At 45.0% G+C, this 15,300-nt stretch overlaps 1 long non-coding RNA gene across 1 annotated transcript; it reads left to right on the top strand.

Annotated features, from left to right (window-relative positions):
• The first annotated feature begins 5 nt into the window (after window positions 1–5).
• Window positions 6–14,867, top strand: LOC127225322 (uncharacterized). The gene is made up of 3 exons (XR_007834777.1): window positions 6–74; window positions 7,550–7,649; window positions 14,452–14,867. It is a non-coding gene; the product is annotated as an uncharacterized LOC127225322 (long non-coding RNA).
• Window positions 14,868–15,300: the final 433 nt, after the last annotated feature.

Genomic DNA, 15,300 nt, shown 5'->3' with positions numbered 1-15,300 from the left:
CTGGCGACCATCCTGGAGCCCCTGTGTGGTGCGGTTTGGAGTCAGCGCCTCTTGACAGAGCTCATCACCACGTGGTAATGGGCACACTCCTTGTCTATTTGAATCTTTGGAAGTGTTGCGGACCGGTCAACGCCGAGGTTCTATGCTCAGAAAAATACCCAGCACGGGGGTTGTGAAGGCAAGAGAACCAGGAAAAGGTTCAAGGTCACCCTCAGCTGCATAAAGAGTTTGAGCCTAGGTTGGGGGGCCCCGTTGTTCAGGGCCTGCATGTAAGCACTAAGCCCAGTGAGGTTTACAGATACAGTTGGCTGGGAGAAAGCTATTCTTGCTTATCTCTACAGCAATGTTGGTTTAGAGCAGTGACTTTTAAAGTCGTGGTCCTGCCTTTATTATTAGTTTTTCCTCCCCCTTCCTCGGGGACTTAACATTAATTTCTTTGCGTGTTTTATTATTTGTGCCAACAGGTTGAAAAGAATTACAGGTAGTAATAAGTATGTATGTCTGTTTAGTTCTTTCTTCCTTCATCCAAAATGCTTGCCCACTTTATCCAGTGAGCGTCAGGAGCTACCCGAAGTGCAGAAAATAAATTTAAATGTGTGTTGCTGGGTTTCTACTGAGAACATTTCTGGGTGCAGCCCATTACTTGGCTAGATTTTGTTCTGACTTCTTTGCAAAGAATTCATTCTATTCCCTGGGCGGTAGTGGCCCACGAATTTAATTCCAGCACTCTGGAGGCAGAGGCAGACTAATCTGAGTTCGATGCCAGCCTGGTCCAAGACAACCAGGGCTACACAAACCCTATCTCAAAAAAACAACAAACAAAAAGTTAATTTAAAAAACAGGATTAATTCTATTTATGCTTCAATGTATATTGTCTTCCAAGTCCCACCATATAGCTGTCTAAAGGAAATCCAGATGGAATTTTATTACTTTTTTGTGGGGATTGAGGGAGGGGGCTTGTGGCACAGTGCAGTTGCAGATCAAAAGATTTGTAGGAGTCTTAAGCTCTCACCTATAATAAACTCGGGGTCCCCATGCTTTGACAGCAAGCTGACTCACCCATGGAGCTATCTCCCCAGGGGCTCCCCTCAACTCATACTTAATTTTAAAGTTAGTGTACTGAAAGAGGACTAGATGTAAGAAAGATGCTATAATATTAAACTGTTTTGTTATTCAAGGTGTAATAAAGCAGTCTGACATGAAAGAGGAAGAAAGAGAAGGAAGGGAGGGTAGATAGATCAGGGCTTGCTTGAGGCCCATTAAAGGGAAGCTACTTCCCCCTGGTCAAAAGAATGGAATCTGACTTTGACCTTTGGCCCTAATTGGAATATAACAGTTTAATCTTTTCAGAAACTGGAATAGTAAATACTATTGTCTCCTCCCTTAAGAGTTAGTCCAACTGGACCTGTCAATCACTTGAGCAAGAGACCACTCCTCAGGAAAGCCAGTGTGCCTGAAGGTGTGCTAAGGAGATGAGAGAAATAATTGTTCCCTTAATGAGATAATCTGTTTAATCATCCCAGGAGCCCCACTCTTGAGACAGTTGCTGACAGACTTCACAGCTAAATCTGCTATCTTTCTAAGTCTTATAAATGTAACTTTTCCTTTTTAAATCTCTTTAGATAACTGAAATTAGATAACTAAAATCCCAAGCTCTGACACTCTGGTTTCTCACTCATCTCTGAAGACCATCCCAGTCCTGCTGCTTGCAGACCTCCATTGCTGATCCTACTCAAAAGACATGATGCTTCGATCTTCCTCCCTCCGTTTTCCTTCTGGTGTCATATAAAAAACATAATATAGCCAGGCATTGGTGTCACACGCCTTTAACCCCAGCACTCGGGAAGCAGAGGCAGATGGATCTCTGAGTTTGAGACCAGCCTGGTCTACAGATGGAGTTCCAGGACAGGCTCCAAAGCTACAGAGAAACACTGTCTTGACAAACAAGCAAAAACAAAACAAAAAAAACTGTGTGTGTGTGTGTGTGTGTGTGTGTATATATATGTATATATATATATATATATATATATATTATATATATTTAGGTTAGGCTTCAATGTTAGGATTAAAGTAGTTGGGAATACCAGGGATGAAAAATAAAAGGCCTTGTAACTGAGTAAGAGACCTGGGACTTGTCTTCGGCAGACTTGGTTTGTCCTCTCCCATGGCCTTGGGCCCAGCTCCCTGCAACAGCTGGTACTGTGCCTCCCCTCCTAAGCCAGTAAGTTCACTCCTGCCTTCCCTATGATGGCTGTAATTCTCCCTACTGCCTGCCCTGCAGCGTTTCTTTCATGTATCTGAACACTACTTGTGGTCCTTTAGGTTGTTTTAGCTCACTGTGTCATCTGAAAGGTCCTTCCACACCACCTCCTGCCTCGTTTGTTTTTATTTTTATTTTATTTTTGGTTTTTCAAGACAGGATTTCTCTGTATTGTTTTGGACCCTGGCCTGGAACTAGCTCTGTAGACCAGATTGGCCTTGAATTCACAGAGATCCACCTGCCTCTGCCTCCCGAGTGCTGGGATTAAAGGCAAGTGCCACCAACAGCTGGCTCTCATTTGTTTTTATTTTTGGTTGGTTTTTCTAGCTGGAACTTGGTCTGAACTTCAGCACATAACTTTCATTGCTGTATTTGGCTGGTATTTTACGAATTTGGGTAGTTGTGTGTTTGCCTCCCTTTAAATCAGTCTTAGTTGTTATTGTCACTGTCTCTGTCTTTCCTTGGGGGGGAAAAATCTACCCATGGTGACTTTGAGGAGCCGCACTCTGTAAGTCTGTTCCCAGCCCCAAGCATCTATCAGAGCCACTCTACAGTACCTCTGTGGTGACAAATGAAAGCAGGCTATTGGAGGCACAGACCTGGCTGTCACCAGCAGAGCCTGTAAGTGTGGAAAGTATCACGGTTCCTCCCATTTCTGCTGGTAAAGATGAGTAAGCTCTCCCCTGCTAACCTGTAGATCTCTAACTGTTGGGTGGGGCAACAGTGAGCATTTGACCACTTGAAAAGCAAAATGAACCCCCAGCGCTGTTTGGAGGGCACACAATAAAACTTGCCTTCCTTGTTTTCAAGTGTGGGAGCCCAGAGCTTGGAAACCCATTTCCACCTCTCTCTCCTGAGGACCAAAGCTTCCCCTCTCAAGTCCTCCCCGTGGGGACCAGAGTTTTCGGAGCTCAGTTCTCTCCCCACTGTTGTGCTCCTACCACACCACTCATTTCCAAAGCGGCCCCAGCCTCTGGCATTCACCCTGCACCATTGCCCTGGTCTGGGAACTAAGGAACTCACTGCAGGGCCCCTGCTTTAACTACCCTGCCTGTGTATGATGTAGTGGGCAGGGATGGGGGAGAGAGCTGTGATTCAGGCCCTACTGAGTCTTCAGTGCCTTTATCTCCTGACAGGAACAGCACCCTCATGTGGAAAGGCACAGGCATAGGTAGATGAGAGGGGAGTTGTGGCAAGCCGAAGGCCAGGACAAGAGACAGAGTTCTCTGGGGAGCTGGAGGATGGGTGGCCAAGCCTGACTAGTCAGAGCTGCCAGAACACAGGCTCTGACTTTGATAACTTCAATAACAGCTGTCAAGTCAGCCTGCAGGAAAGACATTTTGAGTGGCAGCCATTGGCAGCAAGCTGATCCTGTATGAAGAGCAAAAAGTTGAACTGCCCCAAACAGCTTATAGAATTGCTTTTTTCCAGGGAGATTTTTTTGTTTTGTTTTGTTTTTTTTGTTTTAAGCTTCCTGCATTAGCCAGCATCATCTGCTCTGTCAGGTAAAGCAGAGAAACAGCATTTGAACTTCATTTTGGATGTTTTTGGAAGCTTGACCCTTACCACATCTTTCCCCAGTTAGACTCTGGCTTTCCATTAGGTTGGAGCTCTTTTGTGCATTTTGGGTTCTTTTTAACCATTTTTGGTGACTGCCACTTAGTGATTGGCTATCTTTCCTCATTCATCTGAGCTGCTTTAGTTTTATAGAGCTATGTTTGGGCTAGTGTGCCATTTGTGTAATGGGCCTTAAAGCATTTGGGTGTCTGGTGTGAGACAGGCAGCTTGGAGAGGTCTGCTTGGAGCTCTGTGCTTCTCAGAATCATCATGTGAGATCATGGGCATGTCTCTTAGAGACACTAGGCATTTTGCCTAAGTGTAAGTGGATGAACCAAATGCACACCTGGTCCCAATGAGGATGTCAGATCCCCTGGAATTGGAATTAAGGACAGTGGTAAGCTACCATGAGGGTGCTGGGATTTGAACCCAAGTCCTCTTCAAGAACAAGTGCTCTTAACCACTGAGTCATCTCTCCAACCCAAGGAATAACTCTTATCTTATTCTCTTCCCCTACCTCTTATGGCCTTGTCTGCTGCATCTTTGATCCTATAGGTCCTTAGTGTGAATGACTACCTCAAACAGGATTTAAGGATGGTATCTTTACCTGGAGATATTTACTACTTGGGGCTTATCTTGTGGGTTTGCTTATCTTGAAGGTTTGCTCTACCTGTTATGACCTCTTTCTGATAATAAGACTTCTCCATTAGTCCAGTAAGAAGGGGCAATACCTTCATAGTCAAGTCTTTTCATATTGCAGTGAAAGGCACATGTTCAACCCTGAAAAAGCCACTACATCAGCACCTTCATTGATCCCTAAGCTAACTGCGCCCCTGAAATGTTAGACAGCAGTTAGCTAGATGAAGGAAGTAAGTGTAAGGCTTGTGAGTGTGACCATTCCTTTTTTTTTTTTTTTAATTTATTATAAATAAAGCATGGTCATACCCAGGGAGCATACATAGAGCATGCAGACTCCTCATGATGTGCTCAAAAGTGACTGTCTTACTTAAGGTTTCTGTTGCTGTGAAGAGACACCATGACCATGGCAACTCTTATGAAAGAAAAATATTCAATTGGGGTGGCTTACATTTTCAGAGATTTAGTCCATTTTCATCATAGTACAACATGGTGATATGCAGGTAGACATGGTGCTGGAACTGATATCCAGGCAACAGGAAGTGGTCTGTAACAGTGTGCAGGATCTTGAGCATAGAAGACCTCAAGGCCCACCCCCACACACAGAGACACAGTTCCTCCAACAAGACCACAGACCTACTTCAACAAGGACACACCTTCTAATAGTGCCACTCCTTTTGGGGCCATTTTCTTTCAAGCCACCACATTCCTCTTCCTGGCCCCCAAAGACTTGTAACTATATCATAATGCAAAACTGTATTCAGTCCAACTCCAAAAGTCTCCATAGCCTAAAACAATTTCAAACTTACTTAAAGTCTAAAGTTCAAAGTCTCTTCTGAGATTCATGTAGTCTCTTAACTGTAATCCCCTATAAAATCAAAATAAAAAAGCATAGAACATACATTACCATTCCAAAACAAGCAAAAAGAACATAGTGAGGAAATACTAAACCAAAGCAAGACTGAAAACCAGCTGAGCAAACTCCAAACTCTTTATCTCCATATCTGATGTCAAAACACTATCCAGATCTCCAACTCCATTCAGCTTTTTTGACTGTAACACACTTCTTTCTCTTGGGCTGGTTCCACTCTCCATTAGCAGCTTTCCTCAGCAGGTAGCCCATGGCTTTGGCTTCTCATAGTCTTGGAGGTCTCCAAGGCAATCCAGGGTTTTAAATCACAGCTTCACACAATGGCCTCTCTAGGCCTCCATTCAGGGATACCTCTGACACATGCCTGGCCTCAGCAGCTTTCCTTAGTCACAAGGGCAAATTCTATTGCCCCTTTCTTGTGGAATAATCTTTTTGTACACTGTAAAGCTGTGCCTATGCTCTAAGGTGCCTTCTGATTGGTTTAATAAAGTGTTGAATGGCCAGTAGCTAGGCAGGAAAGGTTAGGTGGACCTTAGAATGTAGGCATGCAGGAAGTCAGAAGTACAGAATGGAGGAGAGGTTAAAAGCCTCGTGGTAGAGTGTAATTAATAGAAACAGGTTACGTTAGAAAAGCTAGTATGACAAGCCTAAGCTAAGGCCAAGCTTTCATAATAAGTCTCTGTGTCATTATTTGGGAGCTAGTAGTGCAAAGAAAGTCCAACAATGCTTTCTTCTATCCTTAATTCTAGAACCAAGTGGCCAAAGCTGCCAATTTTTGCTGTTTACTGGGACTGGAATGTGACCCCCTTGTTCAATTACATCTTCACCAACTTTCTGTTTTCAATGGTTTCCTTCACTGTCTAAGCTTGGCTGTTCTGGAACTTGCTCTGTAGACCAGGCAGGCCTCTAACTCAGAGATCTACCAGTCTTTGCCTTCTATGTGCTGGGATTAAATATATGTATCACCACGCCTGGCCCTAAGCTTTTTCTTTAATTCCTTTTCACAAGTTGGAAATCTAGTTGGATGGGATGGTCACCACTCCCTTTTTTCCATTTCTTTAAAATATTTATTTATTTGTGTATTTTATGTATGTGAGTCCTCTGTCTTCATGCACATCAGAAGAAGGAATCTGATCCCACTATAGATGGTTGTGAGCCACCATGTGGTTGCTGGGAATTGAACTCAGGACCTCTGAAAGAGCAGTCAAGTGCTCCTAACGACTAAGCCACCTCTCCAGCCCCACCCCCACCCCTATCCATTTCATAATCATTTATCTCTTTGGACACAGGGCTTAGCTCCATTCCACTTCCTGGTGCTTCTTTTCTCCTCAAATGCTTTCCTTGCTCAGCTTGCTCCCTTTCATTATAATCTTCATTAGAGTTAACACACAACAGGGTCTGTTCTTGGCAGTTTTAAGATTCCCTCTGCCAAGAGCATTCATCCAAAACTCTCCACTTTAGTCTTAGGCAAAATTTTTGGGCAAGAGCAAAGAGCAGCCATATTCATCACCAAAATATCACAAGAATGATTTCTAGGCAACATACTAAAGTTCTTCGCCTCTGAAACTTCGTGAGCCAGCCCCCCACAGGTACTCACTGGTAACACCACCATCTTCCATGCCCCTACTGATAAGGTCCATTAAGCAGTGCTTACAGCACTCCACTTCTTTACTAACCTAAACCCCCAAAGTCCAAATTCCTCCAAACAAAAGCATGGTCAGGCTTTTCACAGCAAAACCCCAGTCCCTGCAGCCAACTTCTGTCTTAGGGTTTCTGTTGCTGGGAAGAGACATCGTTAAAGGAAAAACATTTAATTGGGGTCGATTGTGTTTTTGGAGGTTTAGTAATGATCATCATGGTGGGACCTGGTAGCATGCAGGCAGACATGGTGCTGGAACTGAGCCTCTGTAGGTGAGCAGTCTTTAGGCCATAATCGAGAGGAGAAAGGACATTTTCTGCATACACTATCAGTATCCATGCATAGACCAGCAAAAGCCTTTGCCATCCCACTGAGCCTTATGGTGGAGGATGGGATGTGCCAATTTTCCCATGGGTCTTGGTATAGTCATGCACACATTCTCAGGACCTCGCTCACTTGAGACTTGAGGGTTAAGAGAGAGACACTTAGAAGTGTAGAGAGCAGAAGAAGCCCATATTAAATATTCTTTTAGTGGGGGTCTGGAAAGATGGCTCAGAGGTTAAGAGTATACTTATTGCTCTTGCAGAGGACCCAGCTTTGTTTCCCAGCACCCACATGGAAACTCACAACCAGCTGTAACTCCAGCTCCAGGGGATCCAAGGTCTTCTGACCTCCTCAAGAACCAGGTATGTATATGGTGCACATACAAATGTGCAGGTAAAACACCTGTCCACATAAAATACATAAATCTTTAAAAAATATACATACATACATGTTCTTCAAAGCTTTCAAGCTCTGCCTCACAGTGCTGGCTAATCCTGAAATTCAGCACCAATCTACAAGTCTCTAGGTCCCTAAAACCTAGGGCACTGGTTTTCAACCTATGGGTCACAACTCCTTTGGTAAACCTCTATCTCCAAAAATATTCACATTACAACTCATAACAGTAGCAAAATTACAGTTGTGAAGTACCAATGAAGATGGTTTTATGGTTGGAATTGTATTAAAGAGTCACAGCATTAGGAAAGTTGAGAACCACTGGTCTAGGGGAGTCCCTAGATGGTGACAGGTGGAGTTGTGGGCCCTTGAAAAGGAATTTTTTCCTTTATCTTTACTTTGCTGTGTCTTTTAGTTTGCTGAGGACAGGTAGTTAAGACTGGCTTATTGGGGGTGCCAGGAACCAGGCAGGCTCTTTCCCAGTGTCTATGTAAATGCAAAAAGTCAAAATTACCAGTCAGGTACCTGGCATGTAGTTTAGTGGGAAGAGTGTGGGCATACCATGCAAGAAACCCAGGGTTCCATCCCCAGAATCAGAGAAAGTGGACAAGGTGGCACACCTCAGGGTCTTAGCACTTGGTAGGTGAGAGCAGGAGGATCAGGAGGCCAAAATCATCCACAGTTACATAGACACATGTCCCATTCAAGGCCAGGTTAGGCTTCATAGGGCCCTGTCTTAAAAAAAGAATTGACTGAGGGATAAAAAATAAACAACAGAAAAGAAAATGTTTAAAGAGAATTAACAGGAAAAAAATACCCTTTAAACACTAAGGAACTGATACTAGAAAACAAATTGGTACACTCATACTGTCAAACAAATGATTCATTAAAATGAACTCCAAAAAAAAATCTAAATTTCAGGCCTGGGATACAAGCAGATTTCATCAGAAAACCTCTGGTCAGGTATTAGGTCCATACAGAAAACTATACCATCATGTCTCCATGCCCAGGTTTTGCTATGGAATCAGCATATCCAATCTATTACCCCTAAAAACACAAAATAAGATATTGTGTTAGCAGCTGACCTGAACAAGGGGAAGCTCGTGAACCCCAGTCTGATAGCTAGGAGACCAGCATAGATCTGACCCAGACCCCCCTGAATGTGGGTATTAGGAAGACTGGGCAGTCTTTGGTTATCCCTATTATACGAATGAACTTTGGGAGCCCATTCCACATAGAGAGATACTCTCTCAGCCTAGACACCTGGGGGAGGGCCTAGGCCCTGCTCCAAATAACATGACAGACTTTGAAGATTCCCCCATGGAAGGCTTCACCTTCCCTGGGGAGTAGAAAGGGGATGGGCTGGGGGGGCACAGGGGAGGAGGGGTGGGTGAAGTAATTGGGATTGACATGTAAAACAAGCTTATTTCAAATTTAAATAAAAATGTTATCATAAAAAAGATAATGTGTTAGTATAAATATGACTAAGGAGGACTGGAAAAACTGCTCTGCCAGAGGACCCATGTTGGTTTCCCAGCACCCACATGGCACTCACTACAGTCTATAACAACAGTTCAGGAAATCCAAAGACCTCTTCTAGCCTCCATGAGACTCAGGAATACACATGGTACTGACTTACATGTATGCAAAACATACACACATATATAAATTGTGTATCTGTGCATGTACATGTAACATATAGACCTATATCCAACTAATATTAAAAATAGCCCATCAATGATGCACACAAAAAATATGCAGGTGGAACTCAGTCCACTTCAAAGGGAGCCATGGAAAATGACTAACAGGGGTCAACCCCCATCCCCACCCCAGGGGAAGCAGCTTCCGAGAGACTCCCCAAAGCAAAGTGAGGAGGGGCTGGCAGGGCAAGACACTTATGAATCCACCTACTTGAGTTGTTTAGAAGAATCATCTGATGGCCATGCCCTGGCATTCTAAAATTTCCTTCACCGTGTCCACATACCTTCCTTCCTGTGCCCCTTCCTGTAAGTGGCTGGCCTGCCACTGTCACAGCATTTCATCCACCCCCTGCATGAGCTGCCTGCATCATCACAGCTGTTAGGAGTCCTGGTTCACATGATCAGTGGTTGTGGGTAGATGCAACTGACCCATGGCCACCTCTGCCTAAGACATACTTCTTGCCCAACTGTATATGGGCAATGGTCTCAGTTTTTTTTTTTTTTTTAAACCCCAGTGGGTTTGTGAAGTGCCATATCACCTCAGGCTATAAGCCAGGACAGGGTGGTTCTTCAGCTTGAGGTGGCCCAGGACACCACCCAGTACAGCATCCCTGGTGTGTCCATCCACACCTGATTGGCATCAAGGCACTGGCCTCCTCCAAAAGCAGTAGTAACCAAGCCTCAGCAGCCAGAGCCCTTGGTCTGGGAACTCACCAGCACCTCATTGGCATTCCCATTTCCAAAGGCCTCAGAGTGGCCCAGCATGTCTGACTCTCTAGTCTGCTCATGGAGATACCAATGGACAACTTTGAGCAACTGAGAATTTTCCCTCTTCAGGGCTCTGCCCTGTCTTGACTATGCTGCAGCCTTTGCTGTACAATCCATCACAGTCCACAGCCAGGAATTTAAGAGAGGGTCCAGAAGGAATGAGGAAAGCAAGGAAAAGAGGGGCCAGCTACGATGAGAACCAAAGACCTGAAACAAAACAATGGCTTTCAGTAGGACCTGAGAACCAAACTCATCCTGGTCCCTCACAAGAAATCAGAACAATGACTCTGAAGGGACCCAAGGGGCCCATGTCTTGTAGAGACAGAGGGTCAAAGTTGGTCATCCCTAACAGCATCCTTCCACAGGAACAGGATCTTAAGATGTTGGCAAGTGTCTCAAGGTTCATCATTGGAGCAGGCATTCTTTCCCTCAGAGGATCTCCAGACACTGGACCAAAGGACCAATCCAGGACTGGGGTCACAGCTTCCAAAAAGGTCTTCCAGAAAAGCCCTCCAAAGATGGGGCAACTTCAAGAGATGTGATGCTGGGCCGTGGGTACCAGTAACAGGACTCAAGAGCAACTCAAGCTGAGGGACACCCCCTCCCCTCAGGAGGACCTCCTAGGGCAACTTTGGTGAGGGTGTCCCACTCTACAAAGGATCTTCTAGCCTGGGGCCTATGGTTATAGGCAAAGGTGCCCACCACCAGGTCCTGGAGGACAAACTTCCAGAAAGACCACCTTTTTGAAGGGAATTCAGGAGTGGGCTGACCTCACCTGAGGCCAGTGGTTACAGACAAAGACCAGGACAGGGGAAGACTCACCAGCATGATGTCCCAGAAATCCCTAGAGGGATGATGGACATAATCTCAGGAGGGCCAGCCAGGAGAGACAGGAGGGATAAAAGGAGGCTGCCCTGTAGGAGCTGTCTGGGAGACCTCTGGATTTCAGCAGACTATTGCCCTGGCCAGACACCACAGCCTCGGGACCTTAATGAAGACCTTTAATGTTCTTAAGGCACAAAAATATAATCTGTAGGCAGATTATAACTCAATCTGCCTACAGGAAAGCTTGGCTTCCTCAGGTCACCGTGGAATTCTGAACAGGTCTTGCTAGGAGATTTTTCACGATTAGCCAGTGTGACTGGGTCACCCCAGATTGTGGGATCCCACCACTCCATCCTTATCCTTCTTTTCTCCTTTTTTGGCTGTTTTCTTGTGGCTTCCTTATTGTCATCTTGAGTAAGTATGTTTCCTCTGTGTACTCTCGGACCTGACCTCACATGATGGTCTTTGGTTGACAGCTCCAAGACCTGGGTATTTTTCTTGTCCAGCAGGCCTGTTTCTTCCCCAGGCACCAGGCCCAGCTCCCTCATTTTTCTCTGGAGGAATGCCTTTTCTCTTGAGAACTGGTACTGAGCCTCCCTCTCCTTAGCTCTCCTCTCCTTTGCTTTCTCCTTCTTTGACATCTGTACTACTTCCTCCTGGATCCCCTCCAAACTATATGTGCACGATACTTCCTGCACTGGTGGCCTTGATTTCAGGTGGATCTTTTTTCCCTCCAGGACATGTCCTTCAAAATCATCAGTAAGTGTGGGGTATTGGGACACCATTTGTTGGCCTCTCCTTGCTGATACAATGCCATATCTCATGATTATGTCCTTCCACGAGTCCTTATGGCTCTGACCTTGTGGGATTTGAGGTTTTTCTCCTAGATTATTCGCCTGATGAGGGCAGGCCAGTGTCCTGCCTTTTCCCTGGGTCTCTATCGGTGCTGTTGCCTCAAGATTTTTCTCTGTCCATGCCTCCTTTGGATTTGTAAGGGAGCCTCTTCTAGTCCCTAACTCTAGTTTAGAAAAGCCACTTTGTAACATCCCTGAGATGGATGATGAGGAAGAAGCCGCAGGGGCAGGGTCCCAGCACTCAGCAGCAGAGCTTGTGTGTAGGGGGTGATGCTCTCCTCTCTTTGGTCTCTGGAAAAGGGGAAGTGACTGTGTGTGGCCAGTCCACAGAGTACCCAAACTAATACTCTTGAATTGAGAGCTCCAGGTTTTTTTTACTTCCTGAGCTGCAGGATGTGCCCTAGAGCTTGGCCAGTACGCAGGACTGCTCAGTCTTTGGGTGCTCTCCGTGGCATTCAGTCTTCTGTGTGAGACAAGCTCTTGGCCATTCATTTTCCCTCTCACACTCCTGGGGTCTAGGGCTTTGTCACTGATTGATCCCACACTCACTCTCTACAAGATATCCCTGGTACAATCTGTCTACAAGATAAATACACTGCGAAGTTCACCAGCCTCTGCCATCAACACTTACTGTTGCCTTGGGTTTGGAGAAAATGAACTCTGGAGAGTCACAACTTTAGCTACCCTTACCTGTCTGTGATGCAGTGGGCGGGGCTAGAGGAAAGATGGCTGTGACCTGGGCTGACCTCCATATGCAGGGAAGCCTTGGGTCCTGTGTCTGTTGGTGTTAGGGACTTCAGTGTCTAGGAAGATAAGGGATATGGATGGCACAGGGGTGGTATGGCCAGTGAGAAGTGAGCTCTGGAAGTGATCATTGGGGGAGAAGCGGGGAGTTCTCTGATTGTTAGGGTTACCAGCATAGACGCTTTGACTCAAAGACCTCTACTGGAAGGACCAGATGACTCTGAGTATAAAAGGGCTTGTCATACAAGCCTGAAAACCTAACTTAGGTCTCAAGAACTCTAAGAGGTAGGCGAAAACAAACCCCTGAAAGTTGTCCTTTGACCTTCGCATGTATGTTGTGAACTCTATGCTCGTGTTCTCATTCTCTCTCTCTCTTTTTCTCTCTCCTCCGTTTTTTTGTTTGGTTTTTTTGTTTGTTTTTTGAGACAGGTTTTCTCTATAGCTTTGGAGCCTGTCCTGGAGCTCACTCTGTAGACCACTCTGGCCTCCAACTCACAGAGATCCTCCTGCCTCTGCCTCCCAACTCCTGGCATTAAAGGCATGTGTCACCCGCTGGCACTCCTGTATTCTCACATTCACCCCACAATATTAATAATGGTAAGATAAATAAGACAAAATAACACTGATAACAACTGTATGGAAGTAAGCCTGGAAAAAGGGACACATTTGGGTATCAGCTATTCCGAGCATGCTGACTCCAAAGGGACAGGAAAAGCTTGAAGGACTCCTGGCAGCTACCAAAATCATGTCATTGGCAGGACGTTCTTCTCATAGGGTTCTGCTTGGGCCAGCACCATCTGTTTTCCTTTCTCTGGTGAAGCAGAGCAGGGGAGAGCATTTAAATCTGTTTTAGAATCAAGAACATGTCCCCACTTTCTCTCTAGTGTGTACCTCATTTCCTCTGGGTTCCTTTTGAGCTGTTCTGGTGCTGATTGACAGTCAGCATCATCTCTCAGAGTGCTCTGAGGCATTCAGTTCTGTAGAACTAACTTTGAGTGACAGGCTCTAAGCTATCTGGGTGTCTTCTGTGACAGGAATGCCTTCCAGGTTCAGCTCAGTCATTGGGGGTTAAAGCAGCTGAGACAAAATAACAAGGGTGTCAAGTAGATCTCTGGTGTAATTAATGTAACCATCAAAATATGGACTCTTAGTGTTGGGAACCAGCAGCCTACTGACCCTGCCCTGGACGATGGGCGGGATGCTCAGGTCCATGTCTCCTCTGCGTCATGACTTACCTGGCTGCTCAAGCTTTACCTGGCTGCCAGGAGACTCAGTTACACATGCACAAGTTTACCTGCACCAAGCGTGCCTCTCTCTTGCCTTTTCTCTCTTGCTCTTTCTCTCTCTTGCTCTTTCTCTCTCTCTCTCGCTCTCTCCTCTCTCTCCCCTCCTTTTGGTTGCCCACCAGCTACCTCCCTTTTTCTCCCCTCAATAAACTCCACATGGGCGCTGAGTCTCTTGTTTGTGTTTTATAGGCAATAGTTGTATCAAAAGAACAACACTTAGGTGGTGGCACACACCTTTGTTCCCAGCACTTGTGAGTCTGAGACTGATGAATCTCTGTGAGTTCAAAGCCACCTGGTCTATAGAGCTAGTTCCAGGACAGCCAAGGCTACTTAGACTAGGGCTTAGATATTAAGACTGTTCTATCTAAAATGGCAACTAGTTGAAATGTTAACCTAGAGCTAGTTTCCTCCTGAAGTTGATGAGCCTGACATTCAAATGTATGTTTAGAAACAAAGCTGACAAGACCAACCCTTTTATAGGATTGCCAAGAAAGATAACCTAAAACTTGATGGTGAAATTGTTCATAATATGCTTTTGTCAAATTCTCAAAAACCCTGTATACTGTCAAAATGTCTATTCAAATTTAATTCTAGGACTACTCTGTATGGAGATGAGGCCGGCAAGCCAGCACTGTTACATCAGGACTGATGGAGGCAGCATGGAAATGAAGAGACCAGCCTGTACAGAGCAGATGTGCAGGCCATTTCATCAGAACAGTGAAAGGGCAGTGGTCTCTCCATAGAGTGGGTACGCGCACCTTGGTACAATCAGATCAAGAGTCTTAGGGAACAGAAAAGGGAGCTTTGGGGATGGAAGATTCCATGTACAGGTCTGATGTCTGGTTCCCTTCGTCTCAAAGTAATAAATACTAAAGGAGGTTAGTATATTGGTCTTTTGTCAGAAGCTTCCTGAATCCTAACAGCCCATGTCTTTCCTGTCCAGAGTTTCTCAGCCTACCTGAGGTTTTGGGCTACTTAACCCTTTGAACATAATTATTTTAGCAACCTGGGACTGCAGATTTCATCCCTCTCAAAAAAAAAAAAAAAAAAAAAAAAAAAAAGTGCCTATCAACCTGTTAGCAATACAGGAACAAAGACCAACACTAACTGTGCTTAGAACTCCACTAAACTGAGCAATTGATTTCTCCTCCTAGTATCTTCTAGACAACTGGGAACTTTGCAAAATGAGCTGATCCAGGCTAGACTGGTTTCAGGAGAATGCACAATAAGACAAATTGTGTCCTCTAAGTAAATGATTTTGGAGAGTCCCTTGTTCATGATGATATTCCTATGCATAATTTTCATGCATATGTCTTTTTATCTTAATCTTTCAACCAAAATAAAACCTGCTACAATGTCCCTTTAGCAACTGTACATTAGTCAGTGTTCTCTAGAGTCACAGAATTTATGCAATGAATCTCCGCTCCCTCTTTCTCTCTCTCT

This window comes from Phodopus roborovskii, unplaced genomic scaffold, assembly GCF_943737965.1.
Source record: "Phodopus roborovskii unplaced genomic scaffold, PHOROB, whole genome shotgun sequence".
NCBI classification, from domain to species: domain Eukaryota; kingdom Metazoa; phylum Chordata; class Mammalia; order Rodentia; family Cricetidae; genus Phodopus; species Phodopus roborovskii.
Note: the sequence above shows the minus strand (reverse complement) of the source record. Positions and strands in the feature narration are given on the sequence as shown.